Raw genomic sequence first — 17158 nt, forward strand, 5'->3', positions numbered from 1 at the left:
ACGGGTAAGGGAAGCGGAAGCAACCCGTCTGTGAGAAAACGAAACTGACGTTCGGAACTCACAAGTTTATTTAAAGAAAAACGTGAATAATAACACGAATGCTCCATGCACTATGATATAAATGAAATCAATCTAAAGCCGAAGGGCAAAGGATTGAAATAGGCTGTAAATACATAGATAAATATGTAAACAACGGACACTTTTATAGTAAAGTGGGAGTGTACTTAGCTAACGTCTGATCACGGCGGCAGGCGAAAGTAAAAGAGGAAATGGACGCCTTTTTGCGTGATGATCTTGGGATGGTGCGTGCGTAGGGAGATGCTGCGCGCGCACAGGAAAAATTGTGTACTTTTATTCGGCGTGCAAGTTAATCGTAACAGGGTCGGAATTACACGGGGGCGACGGGCGATTTTGCCCCCATGACAGCCCAAATCGCCCTTAAAAATTCTCAAAACCCAATGCTTTGGGGCGACTATTTATTTCAGAATCGCCCCAATAAAATACCATCGACAATGTAAAAAATACTTCACATAATTACGTTCTCCGGCGGCGGAGCAAGCGCATCTTTTATATCGCCCTTGCCAGCTTTAAGTTGAACGGTCGATGCAATATCCGAGCCTTCCGCCCTTCCGTAACACCGGAAGCTTCGCGATTGAAAATAAACGCGCAATGCAATATGGGATGCGGAGTACGCATAGTCTTTAGCACGGGTTTTTTTTAGAATTGTTGACGCACTTGCCGCATGGCTTATGTACATGTACGCGTGCACAATTAGACTGCACAGCTGGTAACAAGACCACGTGCATCGTACGGTATATTATGTGTACTAGGCATGCACAGAATCGTATGCGATCATCTGGTGATTGTGACAGCGCTGATTATCGACATCGTCGAGTCGGAGTGCAACCTGGCTCTGCCAAACGGCCAGAGCCAGCGCCAGAAGCCTCTCCAAATCGAGATACTGTTGAGAAGGATAAGCCAAAAAAGAAACAGTACTGTACAGAGACAATCGACAGTAAAGTCTTGGGGCCTCGATTGGCTCGAATCTGAAGTGTGTGAAGCTGACGGCGACTCTTTTTTTTTTTTTGCTTGTCACATTTTTGGGCGGACGAATTTGCCCCCCTGTGAAAAATCCTAGGTACGCCACTGCTCTGGTGGGATCACTGTTGTTTATTGTAAGGCCTGTAGCCTACAGTAATTACAGTTAAAAATGTTCTGAGCTTTTAGGCATCACATTGAGTCTCGGAATGTCAAAAGGTAATTGCTGATATGCGATAAAAAAAAAGTAGCCCCATGAATTAGAAAATAGCCCCAAGATATTCAGTGGTAGCCCCAATGCAAAAAAAAAAGTAGCCCCTAAAAAAAAAAAATTAATTCCTACCCTGAATCGTAATGAACTAGCAAATCAAATGAGTATATCCCAGTTATTGATGTAAATTTGTTAACAAATTATGATTTCCTCCTATAAAAAAAAAAAAAAGCCTCTTAATTTACTTGCTTAATATATTATGATACATTCATGTCTGGAAAGTTCAGAGGTTCAGCGCTATGAGCAGGAAAGAATATCTTCTCCCTGTACACCCATCTACTCCTCTGTTCACAAGTTGAATATGTTTAATGTAACCTTTTTTAAAGAGTTTAATGTCAAGTCCAATGCCTCTTTTGGATCATAACTCACCTTCACAGATATCCATGTTGATGATAATATCAAAATTGGTGTCATATCCTTTTCTCTGGTAGACTAGCTCTCTCATTTATGCTGGAAGATGGTTCACACAAGATAGGGGATGTAGACATGCTGTACACTGAGTGATATGACTGCAGATGTAAAGTGAAAGAACAAAATATTATTCTAACAAAATTTCCTTTTCAAAAACATTCATCGTACAATCAAACATTTAATTATGAAAGTACGAATCGTCTTCCCTTTTCCTTCTAATTCATAACAAATAATTTCTACACTTGTGGTCAAAGTTGGTAAACTCCATCCTTTCCCCATTAGGCTACTTCTCCTGCTTTTCACCTTATTACTGGACAACAATTTTTTTTTCTCAAGTTACTCATTTAAAAACATGAAAGTCAAAAGGGGCCTAAGCTTTCGATCCTAGCAGAATCTTCGTCGGAGGCAAAATGACAAACATATAAAGTGGAACAACCATAATATAGACCACAGACAAGCTACAGCAACACTAGAAACAAGGAGACCAAAGGGGCATTAGTGAGTAGAGAAGACCAATCAGGTTAGTGAAGGGGATGAAAGAAAAGGAGTAGGCAGACACAAAGGGAAGTTAGTGTAAGCAAAGAGCTATTATAGCTCTATGGTGTAAGTAAGGCCAGTAAAAACATGCACGTATAAATCGATGTTGTACTTCATCGAAAAATGGGACAATCAAACACAATGAAATTTCATTCAATGTCCCTTGCACATCCATCTCTTGTCCCGTTTTCCGACCTTAATTTGACATTTTGAATGTCTATACAATTTTGTAATCGTTCAAAATGAAGCGTGGGATATGCAGTTTGCAGAAAAGGGAAAAAAATCATTCCATGCATCATCTCTTTGCCAATTTAACAATTTGATGACACATCATTTTTGCTAAATATATTATGATACATTAATGTCTGGAAACTTCAGAGGTTCATTGCTATGTGCAGGAAAGAATGTTTTCTCCATGTACACCAATCTACTCCTCTGTTTACTGTAAGTTCAATATTTGTAATGTAACTAAATATTTTAAAGAGTTTTATGTCAAATCCAATGCCTCTGTTGGATAAATAACTCACCTAAATACCAATAACTGCTCACGCCAGACAATATTCCATGTAGATGACAATATAAAGATTGGTGTCAGGTCCTTGTCTCTCGTAGAAAGGCTCTTTCATTTATGATGGAAGATGGTTCACACAAGAAAGGGTGTGCATCCATGCTGTACACTAAGTGACGTGACTGCAGATGTAAAGCGAAAGAACAAAATATTCTAACATTTCCTGTTCATAATCATTCATCGTACTATGAAACATGTAAAGATGAAATGAATTAAAGCTTACATTTTGACAAATACACTGCCAGTATACTACCTCATAACACTTTTCAGAGCAATTTAAATTAGAGGATTTGTACCATTATATATTCCCCAAAACGCCTCACAAATCTTACCTGATTTTGTGGCATCTAGTTTACATATTTGAATATATGAATATTCCAATAATGGATTATTTTTGTTTCCACACATAAATTTCGAAATTTAAGAACCAAATTTTTCCAAAATGTTTCATTTGTTTCTATGAGCCTACTTTATGCAGATGTACACCGAGTCACAACTGAATAACTAAATAACTGCAATCACCTTGCCTAATCAGTAATTTTTTTTAATGGTAGGAAGATTCAGGGCCATAGTGAGGAGGCATGGGGGGGAGGCAGTTACAAAAAGAAAGAAAAACATGAAGGGAAAGAAAGAGAAATATGAATGCAAAGGGAGAAAAGGGAAGAATGGGATTGTGGGTATTTTGATTTTTTCTCAAAAGCATAAAAATCTAAATCAAATATTTTCTCTTCTCTCTACTTTGATGTAGAAATGTATATGAGCTTGGTTAACAATTTGATGACACAGTATTTGCTAAATATATTACGAAAAATCCACATTTTGAAACTTCAGAGGTTCAACGATTCGTGAGAAAAAGAAATTCTTCTCCCTGTACGCTCATCTACTCCTCTGTTTCACAAGGTAATATGTTTAACGTGACTAGATTTTTAAAAGAGTTTGATGTCAAATCCAATGCATCTTTTGGATCATAACTCACCTAAACATCAATAACTGCTCACACTGTCCATTCCTTGTAGATGATGATTTCAAGATTGGTGTCATGTCCTTGTCTGTGGTAAACTAGCTCTCTTATTTATGATGGAAGATTGTTCACACAAGATAGGCGATGCAGACATGCTGTACATTGAGTGATGACTGCAGATGTCAAGTGAAAGAACAAAATATTATTCTAACATTTCCTTTTCAAAAACATTCATCATACTATAAAACATGTAATTATGAAAGTGTGAATTGTTTTCCCTTTCCCTTCTAATTGATAACAAAAAAATTATGCACTTGTGTTCAAAGTTGGTTAACTCCATTCTTTCTGTCGCCACTCCCCATAAGCTACTTCTCCTGCTTTTCACCTCATAACTGGACAACCAATTTTTAATTCACTTTTAAAGTTACACATTAAAAAAAATGCAGGCATGAATTAATGCTCTAATATATTGGAGAAAATAGTTTATCAAATGCGATGAAACTTCATTCCATGTACTATTTGGCTTGTACATTGACATCCATCTCTTGTCCTGTTTTCCTATCTTAAAGAGAAATTCCAGTAGTTGCAGTAAACACTGATTTCATGAGAAAGTCTGTAAAACCAGGCTTAATTGTCAGTATATCATTGAGGATCTAGATCTGGTACAGTTACATAAACTGAACTTTGTGAAATCTTGAAATCTACGCTGAAAAATGTTCAGACTGAACTTCCCCAACACAGATAAGCGCACGTGGGACTGTGTATAATCATTGCTTTGAGCGTCGGGCCCGACGCTCTACCCGAATCCTGTGCTTATTTGCTGATTTCTCAGCAATTACACAATTTCTTCCAGAATCCTTTGGCACATGCGTTTTATTTATACAAACAGACACTTTGGTGGTCATTTCATTGGATTCTGTACGAACTCATTTTGATATCGTTACCATAACTAGCATTTACCTTTAATTCGACATTTTGAATGTTTCTTATAATTATTCAAATTGAGGGGTGGGATACGAGTCATACAAATTATTCCTAATTTGATGAATCACAGAGGATTACTCAGTATGCAAAAAAGGGAAAAATTATTTCCTTGCATCACCTCTTTGCCAGGTTTTCCACTCTATTTTTCTTCATAATCTTTGAAAATTATCTAAATTAGAACTGGTGAAGATGCTAAAAATATATATGAATTTGGTTAACAATTTGATGACACATCATGTTTGATAAATTATGATACCTGTATGGTTGGAACTACCCCTTATCGACCACCTAATTTTCTAAGCATCGTATCTGCGAAAATATTTATAACTTTTACCTAGATTTCGTCAAATTTGTGCATAAAATTGAGCAGATCAGATTCCCATGTTTCGATCGACGACTCCGAATCTATTCCTGTATATATCGGCGAACAACGAATGCGACAATTTTACATTTTCTCATTTGCGCCCTTCTTTTGAAATCGACCACCCGCCATACACTAAATTTACGGCCGATTCTTCTAATACAAAGAAATATTTTGACTCTTCCAAATCAGTTCTATGATGTCAACATGCTATGATCGTCTCACTACTTCACTGCGAGCTCCGGCACATGATTTGATGATTGACGACCGATATTTGTTCTAAAGCCTTTTCCTATCGGATTTCTTGGTATGAACAACTGGGTTCGGGTCTGGTCAATACAATTTGGATGAATTCTACTAAACTTATAAATTTTTTCCTTTTTTTCTCTCGTAAAATTGATTTTAACCGTTCCTATGGACAATGCGCCTACTCTCCCGCACGTATCATTTGTAATACGCAATAATAATCTGGGGAATTATTTGACAATTTCTGACATTTTACAATCATCCCCATTCACCGACTGTAGTGTGTTAGTGCGAGTTTGCATGTGTAATCAGGTCCACCAATTCGGGCGACAAGGTTTTGTCTAGATTTTTCTTTTTTTTAATTCTAAATGACATTATATTATCTTGAACGAAGGCCCACTATTTTCGTTAAACTCTAATCTTTCTTTTGATACTATACATATTTCAAGAAAATATCTAAAATATATGTTACCGATGATTTATTCCTTATTTTTTGAATTTTTCTGCCAGAGAGGAAAAAAATGGCAGCTGTGTGTTGCTGCCCTCTACGTTCAACAAGTTGTGCTTTTATCAAGGCTTTCCGATTAGAATTTTCGATATCCTGGCCAATCAATGCAAGCGACAAGTTCCAAACACACGCACATCTACAAGCGCAAAGCAGTGGCACAAATCGCGATATAGAGCGACTGGTAAATTATACGTCTGTAAGGATGATGTCATCCAAGATGGCAACTTACGTTGACCAATGAAAGGATCGAAGATGACTATTGATCACCATTTGAAAGGAATTAGCGGTAACTGCGGTCTAAGCCTAGGTACGATATTTCTGAATTTTAAATATTTTTTCGTAAATTTGAATGTAATTTATTTTTTATAATGTGACATTTTATGTACAAACAAGTGGAGTGCCTCTGGCAGTCTCACCTGCATCGCGCGATTCAATATTTCAGCAGTGCTGATTTTGAAAACTAAACTAAACTAAAATAATTATTCACAAAAAACACCATTCATATAAAGATACAATACTACGTTCATTGACAATAAATGACATTTTACCTTGATCATGCGACCCAAGACTTGTCAGTGATACTTGATTACCCCTATATCCACATTTTATAAACTATACACAACAAAAAAAGTAAGTCCCCCCTTAAACAAACATCCATTAATTCCGAACCACTGGGAGTTTTTAATATATTTTTACATGAGCGTGTAGGGAATTTCATAAGCTACCCTCTTAGTAGATGTTACGGACATATTTTATGTCATGCTTCAGTGGGCACTGGCAGAATGCAAAATTGTCACTTTTTAAAAGTCACAAGCAAAATATCATGGCTTTGATTCCAGTTTATTGGAACAAATTCCACATTCTCATCATGAAAAATAGTCAGAAGGCTTGTAATTTAAGGTACTTTCTAAAAGACGATACAACTTTTTTTTTGCTAAATTTCACAGTCAAAATTTGCTATTATTGGATTTTTTACACATTTCTATCGATGAAAATGATCGAATATGATGACAATCATTTTTGGAAGAGTATCTTCAACAATATTCATCATTTCATGGTTCAATGAACATTTAATGAAAACCAAAAATACGATTTTCAAATATCATTGGCAAGTAATGTTTCAAGTTGGTAACTGAAATTATCTTTTCTCAACCTTTTTTCGTTATGTTCATGACCAATTAACATGCTTCAATGATTCAAAGGCATTTAATTAAACATTCACGCTTGAATGAACATGTGGAATGTGATAAGCTCTTTTTTACGTTATGGGAAAAATGCAATTGCTAACTATGGATATCTGTCATATCTATATCATATCTGATATCTAATGCTTCAGTGAGCACACAAAATTCGAAAATTATGCAAATGAGAAGAAAGTTCAAGGCCTTGGCCCCACTCTGTGCCGTTTCGAATGGTTATTTAAGTGTGCGGGCCCTTTGGATAGTGTCACTCTGAAGCCATACTGTGCGAAGTTTCATTAGAAAACTATTGGCAGAAGTAACAAAAACCGACTGTGAAACAAACCCTTATTTCACTTTTGTTAAAATTTTGACTTCCTCTCTCATAGACATTGTGTACACTATGGATGCATATGTTTAGGAATAAGTAATCCCTTATTCAATGTGGTGGAACTTTTTTTCAAAGCTGTCTTTAGCAGTATCATTTGGCAGTAATGTTTATCAACCTATGGGCAAAATTCTATGCATAATGAAATTGATTTGTTTGTCTACGTATGGATGAGTGCATATGAGCACGCTTCAAAGGGGGAAATGGGGCATTTTCAATGTCACAGACTCATTTTGAGGGGTTATAAAGTGAATAATGGGGATGAATTCAGTTTCAAATGTAACTTAATAGGTGTTGTTTTTATCATCCATCATTTTTATCACCACACACTCTCCTAACTTTTTACACTGTCATGGTTGAGCGATCACACTCGAAAACTTAGGAATTATACTCTTTTTACTGCATAAATGTATTCTTTTCCTAATAATTTCTTTCCTGATCCTTTCTCTCTCTCTCTGTTCATTTTTTTTCTTTCCTTCTTCCTCTTACCTGCCTTCTTTATTAATTTCCCTTTTTCATTTCCTTCATTCTTTCTTTCCTTTTCTTTGCTTCCTTCTCCCTTCCTCTCCTTTTCCTTATCGTTAGTTTTCTTTTTTTTCATTCTCTCCTCCCTTTCATTATTTCCTCCCTCTCTTTCCTCCTTTCCTTCGTTCTTTATTTTATTTTTCCTTCTAATTCCTTTCCCTCCCTTCCTTCCTGTTCTTTCAAATGAAGGAAACATTTTTCTTTCATTCATTCTTTCTTCTCCTCCTTTTTTCTTACTTAGGCCTAATACTTTCTTTTTTTTTCTCTCCTTTATTTTGTCTATTTTCCCTTCTTTTCTTTCTATATTCAATTCAAACTCAAAGAATGATGGGAACCTTTTTTCTCTCTTTCAGTTTCAGTCTTTCTTTCATCCTTTCATTCTTTTTTTATTTTTTCCTTCATTTTCCCCTTCATTTTATCTTTAATTCTCAATTCATCTCTTTTCTTTCATCTTTTCTTTTTCTCCTTCATTCTTTCGTTCATGCTCCATTCCAATTTGTGTTTGATCTACCGTATTGTCCCGTCATGCCCGTATTTCATTTTGTGAAATCTGGTCACCCTAAATCTAATGCCTCTTTTGGATCATAACTCACCTAAATACCAAGGCAATAACTGCTCACTCCAGACATTCCATGTAGACTTTCTAGATGATAATATCAAGATTGGTGTCATGTCCTTGTTTCTGGTACCGTACGTGGTAGACTAAACTCTCTCTTTTCTGCTGGAACTGGCACTTCCAGTTCACACAAAATAACTGCGACCAAAATGGAGAATAGCTTCTTCTTCTTCTTAATTGTTATTGTGGTATTGTTGGTTGATTGGCGATTAGCGACTGCCGAAAAAATACGGGAGTATTGCGTCTCCGAAAAGGTGCAAACAGAAGGGAAATTGTATTTCTCCCTGAGGATAGATTAGCATAGGATTGTAGGATAGGATTAGACCAAAAGCTTCGGTCTCTGTTATGTTGGTTGTTCCGCTGAACTACGTTGGCTCCACTCACCAAATATGTGTATGAGGAGAAATTAAAAAAATAAAAAAAATGTTGAAAAACTCCTCGAAACAGACGGCTGCCAGCTGTCTAGGATAGGATGTGATAAGTTGGGGATAGAAGTGAAATAAAACATGATTTTCTTAACATTATGTAACTTCCCGAATTCTAAAAGTTAATCTTAATTATTATGGATGTGTAGCTATGAGGAGGCTATGAAATGAAATGTGTTTAACACGATGAAGTTTGTGCGGATTAAATTGTAACATGAAAAAGAGGGAGAGAGAGGGGCGGCTGATCATTTACGTGCGTCCCGGCGTGCGCCGTCTCATAGAAAAGGATTATTGACATCTCTATGGTTTGTGGGGGTTTGTGAACATCACATTATTTTCTTTTGAGCCTAATCTTATGAATCCTGATTTTGGTTTCAAAACACGACCCGATACGTGCATATTTGAATTCTATGCATGTGGTTAAATGGCCTCGATCACCACCCCCGCCCCTCAATCAGGTCGAAACATAATACAAAGACTGGAATTGGATAACACTTTAAAAAATGTATTATATTTATCATTGCATCATTATTTTCTAATATGAAAATATAACTAGGAAATTAAAAAAAAATCTCAGACCGATTATGACAGAGTCAACATTAAAGTATAATGGCTGTAAAAAAAAATATGCACAATAACAGGGGTCGGGGCCGGGGGTTGCCAATTAGAGCCAAAAATTTCCGTCAAATCATGGTATAATGAACAGGCAAAATTTTTGAGGGGGCCATCAGATATGGCGAAATGGACAGAATTTATCTTTTAAAAAAAGTTGCGAGCGAGCGAGCAAAAATTTTGACATCTTTTTTACAAAATTCCAAGTTTGTGATAGATTTTGACATAATATTCAGAAAATAGTATCATATTTCACACTTCTCTCTTTCCTTTGTTTTTGTCTGTATGCCACCGTAAACAGGATTGTGCGCAAAAAAGAGGAGCACAGTATGGCGCATGTGCCAAAACCTGTTTAACATATGTGCCGAGCGAGCGAAGTGAGCGAGAAAAAAAATCACCTTTTCATGGGAATCTAACTTTAAAATATTTCTTAACACTTAATTCAGTAAATTTCTTAACACTTAATTCAGTAAATAACATCATATCTTACATTTTTGTCCTTGGTTGTAGAACTTTTGGGGGCCATGACCTAACTATTCCATCTGTATATACGCAAGTGCTATGCGAGAGGGTCCACATAAGATTGCAGCTATAATCACGGGTATATACAGTATATAGATTTTATATACAAAACATTAATTCAACGCAGTTGCCTAATTAACTAAACATTTTGAGGGGACACAACATATAGCAATGTAGAAAACAAATTGCCTTTTGAAATTAAATTCAAATTACGTGACAGATTTTCCTATTAAGCAAATAACATATTTCATTGTTTTCCATTCATTTCATTACTTCTATATATTTTTTTTTTATTTCCCCTTGGGTGTGGAACCAAGACCCTCCCCCCCCCCCCTCCCTGTACGCCAGTGATTGAACGTAAAGCTTAATGTAGAAAGGGTCCATACAGGGGGCGTTGAAGCTTACAGAAGCCCCTACTAATATAAGTGGGGTCAGGGGCAAATCCCCCGGTAGCTTTAGAGATTTAGCCAAAGTCATGATTGCGACCGTTAATATTATTGCACAAAATTTAGCAAGCTTAATGTTATATGCAGTCCATATTTCTTCCCGTTCTTAATTCTCGACAGCCCGGTCGTGTTATTAAGTTAATCTTCTTTCTTTCTTTTTTTCTTAACCCTTTTCTTTAATTGTTTTCCAGTTTAGCATTTGGCTCATTCCATTCTACCTACATTTCGCGCTTTTGTTTGCCATTTTGTCATTTTTTTATTCATTTCCCTTCTTAATCATGTTAATATTTCGTAATGGTTTATCATGTTCTTTTTTCGTTCCTTTTCCGGCTTTCCTTCCGTTTTCCATTTTTATGTTTTTTTAATTCTTATAGCTTTAATTAATTTCATTTTTTTTCTTTCTTTTTCTCCTTCTTTCCTCTTTTCCCCCCTTTCCTTTCCCTTTCCCTATCTTTCTCCCTCCCTTTTCTCCTTTTCCCGTTTTTTTTTTATTTTCCCGGTGAAATCCGCCAAGGGGGAAGCCTGCCCCCACCTGTTACGCCATTGCACAATTATATTGTGGCAGAATAAGACTAGAAATACGAGACTGATTATACAAAAGGAATACAAAGGATAGGATATTCATTCGACCCAACCCATTTCCAGTTTTATTAATCGAATATACCATATTGACAAAATGCATCCATATGATCCGGCAATTGACAGTGAATCAACAGGATGGGCATTTATTCAAATTAAAATTGAAAAAATAAGGAAAAAATATACGTATGCTCTTAGAACTATTTTACTTGCGGAATGCTTATTACCGATACTTTACCGATTAAGGTGATGAGATGAATGGCGTGAACTCGTCGGGAGATGATTTAAATAGTGAATGATACGAACAAATCCTGGAAATTGGCGGAAATGTATCAAATGACATATATTAGAAATAGTGGTTGGCATTTTCTCAAGCCTAGATATAACCCTTTCACCTAATATAGGTCCCATTCTGGAACACTCGATCTAACTCTTGTTTACGATTGAATCTACGACCAAATCCTGGAAATTGGCGGAGTTCGCAAAATCCAAACGAAATAAAGTCATGTAAAATTACTACTGTACACCTGAAAACTTTTATTGCATTAATTTTGAACGGATTTTCGGGTCTCTCGCCCCACCCCCAACCTGGACAAATTGGCCAAAATTGAGCAAAATAAGTATTTTCCAAATATTGCCCCCGAAACCCCCCCAAACCAGCCGTCTTCGCTCCGATCGAGGGGTCTTCTAGCATCCAAACGGGTCAATATACAGAAAAAAAAGAAGATCCATTTCGAACGGATTTTCGGGTCTCTTGCCCCACCCGCGCCCTTGACAAATTGTCGAAAATTGAGCAAAATCAGTATTTTCCAAATATTGCCCCCAAAACCCCCCCAAACCAGCCGTCTTCACTCCGAAGGGTCTTCTAGCATCCAAACGGGTCAATATAAAGAAAAAATAGAAGATCCATTTAGAACGGATTTTCGGGTCTCTCGCCCCATCCGCGCCCTTGACAAATTGTCCAAAATTGAGCAAAATCAGTATTTTCCAAATATTGCCCCCGAAACCCCCCCAAACCAGCCGTCTTCGCTCCGAGGGGTCTTCTAGCATCAAAACCGGTCAATATACAGAAAAAAAAGAAGACCAATTTCGAACGGATTTTCGGGTCTCTCGCCCCACCCGCGCCCTTGACAAATTGTCCAAAATTGAGCAAAATCAGTGATTTTCCAAATATTGCCCCCGAAACCCCCCCAAACCAGCCGTCTTCGCTCCGAGGGGTCTTCTAGCATCCAAACGGGTCAATATATAGAAAGAAAAGAAGATCCATTTCGAACGGATTTTCAGGTCTCTCGCCCCATCCGCGACCTGGACAAATTGTCCAAAATTGAGCAAAATCAGTATTTTCCAAATATTGCCCCCGAAATTAACCCCCCCAAACCAGCCGTCTCCGCTCCGAGGGGTCTTCTAGCATCCAAACGGGTCAATATACAGAAAAAAAAGAAGATCCATTTCGAACGGATTTTCGGGTCTCTCGCCCCAACCGCGCCCTTGACAAATTGTCCAAAATTGAGCAAAACCAGTATTTTCCAAATATTGCCCCCGAAACCCCCCCAAACCAGGGTCTTCGCTCCGAGGGGTCTTCTAGCATCCAAACGGGTCAATATACAGAAAAAAAAGAAGATCCATTTCGAACGGATTTTCGGGTCTCTCGCCCCACCCGCGCCCTTGACAAATTGTCCAAAATTGAGCAAAATCAGTATTTTCCAAATATTGCCCCCGAAACCCCCCAAACCAGCCGTCTTCGCTCCGAGGGGTCTTCTAGCATCCAAACGGGTCAATATACAGAAAAAAAAGAAGATCCATTTCGAACGGATTTTCGGGTCTCTCGCCCCACCCGCGCACTTGACAAATTGTCCAAAATTGAGCAAAATCAGTATTTCCCAAATATTGCCCCCGAAACCCCCCCACACCAGCCGTCTTCGCTCCGAAGGGTCTTCTAGCATCCAAACGGGTCAATATACAGAAAAAAAAGAAGATCCATTTAGAACGGATTTTCGGGTCTCTCGCCCCATCCGCGCCCTTGACAAATTCTCCAAAATTGAGCAAAATCAGTATTTTCCAAATATTGCCCCCAAAACCCCCCCAAACCAGCCGTCTTCGCTCCGAGGGGTCTTCTAGCATCAAAACCGGTCAATATACAGAAAAAAAAGAAGAACCATTTCGAACGGATTTTCGGGTCTCTCGCCCCACCCGCGCCCTTGACAAATTGTCCAAAATTGAGCAAAATCAGTATTTTCCAAATATTGCCCCCGAAACCCCCCCACACCAGCCGTCTTCGCTCCGAGGGGTCTTCTAGCATCCAAACGGGTCAATATAAAGAAAAAAAAGAAGATCGATTTTGAACGGATTTTCGGGTCTCTCGCCCCCTCCGCGCCCTTGACAAATTGTCCAAAATTGTACAAAATCAGTATTTTCCAAATATTGCCCCCGAAACCCCCCCAAACCAGCCGTCTTCGCTCCGAGGGGTCTTCCGGCATCCAAACGGGTCAATATATAGAAAGAAAAGAAGATCCATTTCGAACGGATTTTCAGGTCTCTCGCCCCACCCGCGACCTGGACAAATTGTCCAAAATTGATCAAAATCAGTATTTTCCAAATATTGCCCCCGAAATTAACCCCCCCAAACCAGCCGTCTCCGCTCCGAGGGGTCTTCTAGCATCCAAACGGGTCAATATACAGAAAAAAAAGAAGATCCATTTCGAACGGATTTTCGGGTCTCTCGCCCCACCCGCGCCCTTGACAAATTGTCCAAAATTGAGCAAAACCAGTATTTTCCAAATATTGCCCCCGAAACCCCCCCAAACCAGGATCTTCGCTCCGAGGGGTCTTCTAGCATCCAAACGGGTCAATATACAGGAAAAAAAAGAAGATCCATTTCGAACGGATTTTCGGGTCTCTCGCCCCACCAGCGCCCTTGACAAATTGTCCAAAATTGAGCAAAATCAGTATTTTTCCAAATATTGCCCCCAAAACCCCCCCAAATCAGCCGTCTTCGCTCCGAGGGGTCTTCTACCATCCAAACGGGTCAATATACAGAAAAAAATGAAGATCCATTTCGAACGGATTTTCGGGTCTCTTGCCCCACCCGCGCCCTTGACAAATTGTCGAAAATTGAGCAAAATCAGTATTTCCCAAATATTGCCCCCAAACCAGCCGTCTTCGCTCCGAGGGGTCTTCTAGCATCCAAACGGGTCAATATACAGAAAAAAAAGAAGATCCATTTCGAACGGATTTTCGGGTCTCTTGCCCCACCCGCGCCCTTGACAAATTGTCGAAAATTGAGCAAAATCAGTATTTTCCAAATATTGCCCCCAAAACCACCCCAAACCAGCCGTCTTCGCTCCGAAGGGTCTTCTAGCATCCAAACGGGTCAATATACAGAAAAAAAAGAAGATCCATTTAGAACGGATTTTCGGGTCTCTCGCCCCATCCGCGCCCTTGACAAATTCTCCAAAATTGAGCAAAATCAGTATTTTCCAAATATTGCCCCGAAACCCCCCCAAACCAGCCGTCTTCGCTCCGAGGGGTCTTCTAGCATCAAAACCGGTCAATATACAGAAAAAAAAGAAGAACCATTTCGAACGGATTTTCGGGTCTCTCGCCCCACCCGCGCCCTTGACAAATTGTCCAAAATTGAGCAAAATCAGTATTTTCCAAATATTGCCCCCGAAACCCCCCCACACCAGCCGTCTTCGCTCCGAGGGGTCTTCTAGCATCCAAACGGGTCAATATACAGAAAAAAAAAGAAGATCGATTTTGAACGGATTTTCGGGTCTCTCGCCCCCTCCGCGCCCTTGACAAATTGTCCAAAATTGTACAAAATCAGTATTTTCCAAATATTGCCCCCGAAACCCCCCCAAACTAGCCGTCTTCCCTCCGAGGGGTCTTCTAGCATCCAAACGGGTCAATATACAGAAAAAAAAGAAGATCCATTTCGAACGGATTTTCGGGTCTCTCGCCCCACCCGCGCCCTTGACAAATTGTCCAAAATTGAGCAAAATCAGTGTTTTCCAAATATTGCCCCCGAAACCCCCCCAAACCAGCCGTCTTCGCTCCGAGGGGTCTTCTAGCATCCAAACGGGTCAATATACAGAAAAAAAAGAAGATCCATTCGAACGGATTTTCGGGTCTCTCGCCCCACCCGCGCCCTTGACAAATTGTCCAAAATTGAGCAAAACCAGTATTTTCCAAATATTGCCCCCGAAACCCCCCCAAACCAGGGTCTTCGCTCCGAGGGGTCTTCTAGCATCCAAACGGGTCAATATACAGAAAAAAAAGAAGATCCATTTCGAACGGATTTTCGTTTCTCTCGCCCCTCCCGCGCCCTTGACAAATTGTCCAAAATTGAGCAAAATCAGTATTTTCCAAATATTGCCCCCGAAATTAACCCCCCCAAACCAGCCGTCTTCGCTCCGAGGGGTCTTCTAGCATCCAAACGGGTCAATATACAGAAAAAAAGAAGATCCATTTCGAACGGATTTCCGGGTCTCTCGCCCCACCCGCGCCCTTGACAAATTGTCGAAAATTGAGCAAAATCAGTATTTTCCAAATATTGCCATCGAAACCCCCCCAAACCAGCCGTCTTTGCTCAGAGGGGTCTTCTAGCATCCAAACGGGTCAATATACAGACAAAAAAGAAGATCCATTTCAAACAGATTTTTGGGTCTCTCGCCCCACCCGCGCCCTTGACAAATTGTCCAAAATTGAGCAAAATAAGTATTTTCCAAATATTGCCCCCGAAACCCCCCAAACCAGCCATCTTCGCTCCGAGGGGTCTTCTAGCATCCAAACGGGTCAATATACAGAAAAAAAAGAAGATCCATTTCGAACGGATTTTCGGGTCTCTTGCCCCACCCGCGCCCTTGACAAATTGTCGAAAATTGAGCAAAATCAGTATTTTCCAAATATTGCCCCCAAAACCCCCCCAAACCAGCCGTCTTCGCTCCGCAGGGTCTTCTAGCATCCAAACGGGTCAATATACAGAAAAAAAAGAAGATCAATTTAGAACGGATTTTCGGGTCTCTCGCCCCATCCGCGCCCTTGACAAATTGTCCAAAATTGAGCAAAATCAGTATTTTCCAAATATTGCCCCCGAAACCCCCCCAAACCAGCCGTCTTCGCTCCGAGGGGTCTTCTAGCATCCAAACGGGTCAATATACAGAAAAAAAAGAAGATCCATTTCGAACGGATTTTCGGGTCTCTTGCCCCACCCGCGCCCTTGACAAATTGTCGAAAATTGAGCAAAATCAGTATTTTCCAAATATTGCCCCCGAAACCCCCCCACACCAGCCGTCTTCGCTCCGAGGGGTCTCCTAGCATCCAAACGGGTCAATATACAGAAAAAAAAGAAGATCGATTTTGAACGGATTTTCGGGTCTCTCGCCCCCTCCGCGCCCTTGACAAATTGTCCAAAATTGTACAAAATCAGTATTTTCCAAATATTGCCCCCGAAACCCCCCCAAACTAGCCGTCTTCGCTCCGAGGGGTCTTCTAGCATCCAAACGGGTCAATATACAGAAAAAAAAGAAGATCCATTTCGAACGGATTTTCGGGTCTCTCGCCCCACCCGCGCCCTTGACAAATTGTCCAAAATTGAGCAAAATCAGTGATTTTCCAAATATTGCCCCCGAAACCCCCCCAAACCAGCCGTCTTCGCTCCGAGGGGTCTTCTAGCATCCAAACGGGTCAATATATAGAAAGAAAAGAAGATCCATTTCGAACGGATTTTCAGGTCTCTCGCCCCATCCGCGACCTGGACAAATTGTCCAAAATTGAGCAAAATCAGTATTTTCCAAATATTGCCCCCGAAATTAACCCCCCCAAACCAGCCGTCTCCGCTCCGAGGGGTCTTCTAGCATCCAAACGGGTCAATATACAGAAAAAAAAGAAGATCCATTTCGAACGGATTTTCGGGTCTCTCGCCCCACCCGCGCCCTTGACAAATTGTCCAAAATTGAGCAAAACCAGTATTTTCCAAATATT

General features: G+C 39.7%; 1 long non-coding RNA gene across 1 annotated transcript; it reads right to left on the minus strand.

Annotated features, from left to right (window-relative positions):
• Positions 1 to 1087: 1087 nt before the first annotated feature.
• On the minus strand, positions 1088 to 8797 carry LOC135155851 (uncharacterized). Its single transcript, XR_010294975.1, has 4 exons — positions 8570 to 8797; positions 3802 to 3959; positions 2785 to 2947; positions 1088 to 1818 (listed from the first exon to the last, which is right to left on the minus strand). It is a non-coding gene; the product is annotated as an uncharacterized LOC135155851 (long non-coding RNA).
• Positions 8798 to 17158: the final 8361 nt, after the last annotated feature.

Source organism: Lytechinus pictus, chromosome 10 (genome assembly GCF_037042905.1).
Source record: "Lytechinus pictus isolate F3 Inbred chromosome 10, Lp3.0, whole genome shotgun sequence".
NCBI classification, from domain to species: domain Eukaryota; kingdom Metazoa; phylum Echinodermata; class Echinoidea; order Temnopleuroida; family Toxopneustidae; genus Lytechinus; species Lytechinus pictus.